Source organism: Lycium ferocissimum, chromosome 3 (genome assembly GCF_029784015.1).
Source record: "Lycium ferocissimum isolate CSIRO_LF1 chromosome 3, AGI_CSIRO_Lferr_CH_V1, whole genome shotgun sequence".
In the NCBI taxonomy this organism is placed as follows: domain Eukaryota; kingdom Viridiplantae; phylum Streptophyta; class Magnoliopsida; order Solanales; family Solanaceae; genus Lycium; species Lycium ferocissimum.
Window position 1 is genome coordinate 63,414,284 of NC_081344.1, and position 7,379 is coordinate 63,421,662.

At 35.0% G+C, this 7,379-nt stretch overlaps 1 long non-coding RNA gene across 1 annotated transcript; it reads left to right on the top strand.

Moving 5' to 3' along the window:
* Positions 1-1,730: 1,730 nt before the first annotated feature.
* Positions 1,731-6,976, top strand: LOC132051171 (uncharacterized). The gene is made up of 2 exons (XR_009413613.1): positions 1,731-1,878; positions 6,395-6,976. It is a non-coding gene; the product is annotated as an uncharacterized LOC132051171 (long non-coding RNA).
* Positions 6,977-7,379: the final 403 nt, after the last annotated feature.

Below are 7,379 nucleotides of genomic sequence, written 5' to 3' on the forward strand. Positions count from 1 at the left end.
TTATAAAACTTATCTCTTCTTTATGCTTAGATTTTTGTTATGTTTGATTGAGAAAAAAGTGCATTTAACAAAAAGAGGTTACTATGGTTTACTTCAATTTAATAGGTTTATATGATTGAGAAGTGATCACGAAGAAATCAAGTGAAAACAGGTCAAAAAGAGGTTACTATGGTTTACTTCAATTTAATAGGTTTATATGATTGAGAAGTGATCACGAAGAAATCAAGTGAAAACAGGTCAAAAGGAGGTCAAAGTTAAGAAAATGAGAAAAGTGGCTAAAAGTACAAAAGTGGCCAGAACTGCAATTTCAAAAATCTGAAAATTTGCAGGTTATTTTTTATTGAGAAAATTGGGAAACTACAAAAGGAAGACTTGGATGAAATTACTTCCATCTTTGGCCATTCAATACAAGTTTTGGAGGCTAAGGTTCCTACACCACACTCAGGGGATAGAAGAATTGAAGATTTGGTTGAGCACTTTCTTGAGCCTTTACTTCATATCTTTTGTCACGACCCAATTTCACTAAGTCGTGCAGGCACCTACCTTATCTCAACAATCTTAAAAACATGAATAAATAAATAAATAAATAAGCGGAAGAGATATAAATACGTAAATCTTACGATAATGATATAAGAAAATGCGGAAGTAAGGAAATACACCCAAGTATCTGGTCTAGTCATACAAGAGCATCTAACTAAATACTACAAGTCTGAATAATAGTAATACATCAATTGTCTCAAAAATCATGTCTCAGGAAGGAAATAAAGACATAATAAAAGAAGAATTTTCAAGGCGGCGAACGTCCTCGTGCTCACCCTGTAAGACTCTAAACAACAATCCTCGAACTACTATCAGCCACGAGGAGTAGAGGTCGATCCCACCTGGAACTCTTCATTCATAAAAGAATGCAACAAGTCTAGGTCAGTACAAACAACAAGTATTGGTAGGTATTGTTATACCCCATTTAAGGAGTCCGTGGCATTTTGCACCCTTAATGTGTGCTCTTTTTTTCAACTTGCACCCTATCCTATTTTTTTTTATAATTTAAACCCCAATCTCTTTATTTCCTTGCAAAACAATAAATCCACACTTTTTATAAATTTACCATGAGGGCAAAATAGAATACAAATAATATTTAATAAAAAATAAATTACAAAAAAATTAAAAGAGAGCTCACCACATACATTTCTCTCTCTTTCCGTCAAAGCACAAAGGTGCTTACTTTCTAAAATGGGTTCTTTGCAGCTAAGACCAATAGAAGCAAAATACCAACAAAATGAAAAAGCAAAAAATCAAGGAAAATCGACTAGATCTACATCTTCTTCCTCTCCGCCATTCATCAACTTGGAATGGATGTCCGGATGATCGTCGCCTCTACTACTCGTTGTCGAAGCTACAACCATCGAAAAAACCAATGTTTCCTCGACCCATCGATTTCGGTGAGTGACCTATTTCAAATTAATTTCGCATTCGTTTCATGGTGGGATTATGACTGCGTGTAGAAGATTTCCCCAAATAGAAGCATGTTTGTCTTTGCGCCTCTTTAGTTTAGTGATTGAATCCACCTTTTGGTTGAAATCGATCAACAAGAAAATAGGCAAAAGCTACATCGGGTTCTCTTTTTGTTTCCTCGGCCCATCAATTTCAAAGTAGTAGACATTTTCAACTTAATTTCTCGTTTAATACTCTCTGCATATGTATTAGTAATGGAAAATAGGCAAAGTTACACCCGGGTTCTCTTCCATTTCAGCTGGGTTCTTTAATGCTTGATTTTCAGCTCAAATGAAGCAATCAGTTTGCTTATCAACACATTCGCCGAAAAAAGCAATAAACGATGCAATAATTAACAACTACAAAATTTCTCATCTTATCAAACAGGTTATTTCTTATCACCACATTCACATTTTTTATCTCCTCCTTTTGCTTTCTTTAGTGTGTATTTTAGATTATTTTTTTGGGTAATATGTTTGAGGTTCATGTATGTGCTCCATAATTTTCTTTCTGAAAGATTGATGTGGTTCTTCTCTTTGGGATAGAAAAGTAGATGGGTGCGTGTACTTTCATGTTGGCCTGGTGCGATCGAACTATATTTCTCTCTGTAATTTTAACTGAATGCACACTCTAAATCCTTTATTCAGCTGCTGAATTTTAGTTTAGTAGGAGTTGGTATTTGATGGTCAGTAAACAAGCTAAAACTGGCTCTGATTATAGAATGCTGTGTCTTCTTAAGAAATGTGGCAGCTCTATGCTTCTTTGGGACTGATTCTGGTGCATAGCATTGAGTGGTATCTAAGAGACAAATGTGCTCATAAAGCCAACCGAAACCGGTAAACAACATTATTATAATAATTAAAATGCTTCTACTAGGTCATACAATTTATTTGGTAAAGCTAGAATTATGCTTGTATCTAGAAAAGCAGCTCTTTTTTACCAACTTACTCTTTAGGATTTGTTGAAGCCAAAAAGAATTTAGAGAAGTCTTACATGTCTATATTCATTGAGTTCGAGCAATAAAGATATCATATAAAGTATTTCATAAATTAGTAGTAATTAAATTATAAAGGAAAAACGACAAACTTGTAACAATGAGAACTCCAAAATGTCTAGCAACTATTGATAGAGAAATTTCTCTTAAAATTAAAAAAAAAAATAGCTTTGAAAAATAAAATTTAAAGCTTCTTCATTTGTTAATTGCTTCTATTCTCTTCCTTGTCAAAGCTCTTATTGTTGGACTTCATTGAAACACTTGTATTTTGAAGGCTTTGTAAGCTAATACAATTTTTTCCATTCCACTTGTACTTCTCAAAGATTTATCACAATATCGCTAACTTGAGCTTGTGCAGCATCCGAGATTAACCGTCCTCCGCCGGCCTTCTTGGCCGTGAATAAAAAATAAAATAAAAATAAAAATCAGAATCGTCTTTTCAAAGAATTAAATCACTAATATCTAAGGTTCCGTGCTTACATTGAGTTTAGAAGGTTCATTTATATGCCCAATCCAATTGGTGGACTCAAAATGGATTTGCTTACTTGGGTGGGATTGACTTGTAGCATTTTGTGACCAACCTCGAGTTGTTGGAATAGCTTCGAGGTGGAGCTGTTGAATTCGTAGAATCACTATTCTTCTTGCAAGTTGTTTTATTGTGACCTAGTTTGCAAGCACTTGTCGCATCTCCCTAACCTCCCTTTCTTACTTAATTTGGTAACATTTGGGTCGCTACATTCAAGTCATTTGATGCATTGTTTTCTCTTTTCTCTCTCTCTCGTTTTTTCATCTCAAATGCCTTTTCTCTTGGAGGCTTCAATTTCATCAGTTCTTTTCTCCTATTTTTGTTCAACTTACCTTTCTTTGGCTCATAAGTAGGAGGTTGAACGGGAAGTAGATCAGTAGTTTCCCACATATCAGGTCCGTCCATAGGAGCAATGACTGGCTCGTAAATCCTCATTTGAGTAGCCTTCTTGTAACAATCATTTATGAAATTTTCCGGATTCTCTCGTATACTAAATATGCGGCTTATCATGTGCGCATGGGATTCCGTAAGGTCCCATTCCCTACAAGAACAGAAGTTCTCCCATTCAAGTCAACACTAAACCGTTCACCATACATAGTTTTTACTTGAAATAGAAATTGTCCCCCAAGTAGGAATTGATGCATGCTACCTTTTCTTTTCTTCTACTAATTTCCGAATTCGAGGGCATAAACTTCCGTTATAGTAAGAAATTGTTAACTTTCATGTTAAATATTTTGTATTTCGATAAGTTGTAGTAACATTACCTTGGTACCGGAGCACCTCCTCTTTTGATTCATTCTTTTCATCGTGTATACTCTAATTCCTTCCAAGAATCCAAGTATAGGTTTCTCCCTTGCCTTTAAAATTGGTTTTATCCCATTGAATGACTCACAAAGATTATTCAAAAGTATATCACACTTTGTTGTTGTTCTAAAATGCGACTTGCTCCAGAATTTGGGTGGTTTATCGTTGAACCAGTTTCTAGCTTCTTTGTCCTCCTGTTCCAACATATCCATCTCATATCTATACTTACTTACGTAAGTTGCCTTAGCAGCTTTCCAAACTCTTGTCTCCAATGATAAACCTTTATGCACTTTCTTGAAATTATTGTACAAATGTCTTACACAATGCCTGTGCTCAACTTGAGGAACAATTCATAAATAGCTCCCTCCAAACCCTATGAAAGAGAGAAATAGTGAGATATAATTAACTTTTCATAATTGAAGGTAATTAGAATTTGATAATTTAAGTGAAAAATCTTGCCTTTTGCTTGTCTGTAATGAGACACAAGTTATCATGATTTCTAATTCGCAAGTCATCCACCAAAGAAATTCAAAAACCACTGGGCTTATGCTTGTCTTCAACATCAACTACAAGATAGGCTTTGGGAACATGCCATTATCAAAGCATCTATCCCAATTCTTTGTCAAAAGTTGACCACCATATGGTCCTTTAAGAAAGCAACCATCCATCCCGATAAGTGGCCTACAACCCGCCTTCCAACCCTTTCAGTGGCTCAAGACATATGTAAATTCTTTCAAAAATAGGTTTGCCATCCTCTTCATTGGGTATTGTTTCTAACAATTTTGATCTGGATTCTTTTTCTTGAGTTCTCGCACGTAGTCCTCTAATTTTGCATATTGTTCTTTAGTGACCTTCGATCATCTCTTTAGCTATTCTCTTTGCTCTATAGACTTGACTAATCGAGATTTCAACATTCATCTCTTCATGTATTTTCTCCATGAAATCACCTACCGATTCATCCGGATGTTTTCTTAAATAATGTAGGTATGTTTTGGCAATCATCCTAGATTTGACATGTTTGTTGGCATAAACAAACAAACAATCATCGAATGTTTCCCAACCAAAGTTTTTATCTCGATGGTAGGGTCATCGGGTGCCTTTCTAGAGGCATATATACGCCATGGACATCCATCGAACATTTTGCGTAAATTTTACTGCACTCATTCTTTTTAAAGGAAATGTTTCTATTGTTTTTAACAGAGTAAGCTCTCAAAGCAGCTCTAAATTCTGTTGCATTGATGAATGTCATTCCCAATATAAATTCTGGATTAGCCATCTCTATATCTGCCCTAAATGCAACATTTTCAACCTGATCATCATCACCATTAATATTCCCCATGTCATCCGATTCATCATTTTTAGAAGAGATGTTATCATCCTTAGCTTCTGAACTTGAGTCCTCTAATAATAACCCTGCAAAATTGGTACCCTTAGTTTCTTCCATCAATTTATCTTTCTTTTTTTCCTTCCCTTTTCTACTCTTTGTTGCACCAACTTCACCACTCGTTAGATTTTTGTTTTCATCCTCCTTTCGTTTAATTCTTTCTTTCCCTTTACCGCGATTGCCTTTTCTTTTCAGTGCTATCCCATATTCCAAGCCATTCACCTTCGAATCCATCTCCAAACAATTCAACTCTTCTTCACTTTCATTCATATTTTCAAAATGCTCCAATTCTTGGTCAATATCATTATTCTTATCCCCGCTACATTCTCGCTCTTTCCAATTCAAAGTCGTCTAAGTTAATACTTATCTTTGTAGATCTGGAAATATGATTATCTCCTCCAACTTTAAACGCAAATCGTTTCCACCCCGTTATCCTCACAAACGTTATTAGCATTGGAGCTTACTTGACTCGTAATTTTAACACATTATCAACTGTGTGTAATGTATACTTCAAGAATCAGTTAGGAAATGGGAAGAGTGTTTACCATTAGATCACAATCAAGATCGGGCCAAACATTGAATATAACCAAGACCGTTGTCCGTCATAGGTAGTTTGAAGTGCCAACCAAGAATATTATTGTAGCCTAATTTTGTTGTTCCAATCAAGTTTAAGGTTTGCAATGACCATATGTGTGATCACACTTGTCAATATAAACAATTTAACCTCCCAAATAAATCCTTTCGGTGCATTAACAAATTCACCTCCATGGTGAATCTTCAAAAGGTAAAAAGTAAACTACACAATGCAACATATAAGACTATTTTACCAAACAAATAATTTCTAAATAAAATCAAAAAACAAACAAATTGAAGAACTACATTTGATACCAGAACATTTGTTTGGTGTTACAGCAACCTAGATAGATGGACCAATATTTGGACTTTTGGATCTTTTTAGGGGGGGAGGGGGAGGGATTGTTGAGATGTGATAGCTTTGTCTTGTACTTGGTCCTGTACCATCTTGGTACCATATTAATAAAACTTTTACTTATATAAAAAAAAATTACAATTACGATAACTAGGTAAGCTCACCCCTCCCACCTTTGCTCCTTTCTCTTTTAGGTATTGAAGCAAATTCTTTTTTTTTTTCCCAAGAAGATTTGAGTTTTTTTCCCTTGTGTGTGTTTCAATGCAGATTGAAGGAGGGAATGAAGAGGAGGAGTATTAACAAGGGAGAAGCAATTTAAAGTAGAGACAACTCCAAGTGAAGTTGAATACAAGCACCATCCCACAACTTTGCACTCCAAAACAGAGAATAAAGGCAAAGGCTCCAACAAAAAGAGGCAGGAGAATAGTGAAATCACAATAGGATATAATGACACAAGAGTTTTGTGCAACAAGTGCAAGCCAAACAATAGAGAGAAAAGCCACTGTGGTTGCATCACACCAAGATTATTATATTCATCATAAGTTGGGTCCTCTTCTGGTGGAGGATTAAGAGAGGAACAATGCAAAATTCCAGTGGTTGAGCTTTCACATAAGCTAATTCCAGGATTGAAGTTTTCTATAGTTGAGCTTGAGAAATGTAAACGAGCTTGAAATTTACTGTCACAACTTGAAATTCAAGTATTGCATCTTGACTCAGTTTAAGGAATTTCATTTGGTATCATTATGTTTACGAAATTCACATGTAACGGTGACTTGTGATCTGTAGTTTTCACAAGGGAAAATAAAAAGAAGAAGAGCAAAAGCAGATACAAGATATCTTACCTTTCAATTTCTCCTTCTTCAATTGATCTTTCAGTTTCTCCTTGCTTTTATCCATGAACGATTTACTGGTGTTGAAATATGTCTTTAGTAAAATATTTAACTACTGCTTTCTTTGATGAAAGCTTGGAGGGCTTAACCTAATTTGAACGATATCATGGTAGAAGGCGGGAAGAGTTTTACTTCATCTAATCTCCTAATAAAATAAACAAATAAATAAAAAAGATATATTATTTGTATTCCTATTTTGCCCTCATGATAAATTTATAAAAGGGGTGGTTTTATTGTTTTGCAAGGAATAAAGAGATTGGGGTTTAAATCATAAAAAAAATAGAATAGGGTGCAAGTTGAAAAAAAGAGCACACATTAAGGGTGTAAAATGCCACGGACTCCCCATTTAAGCGGGTTAAATT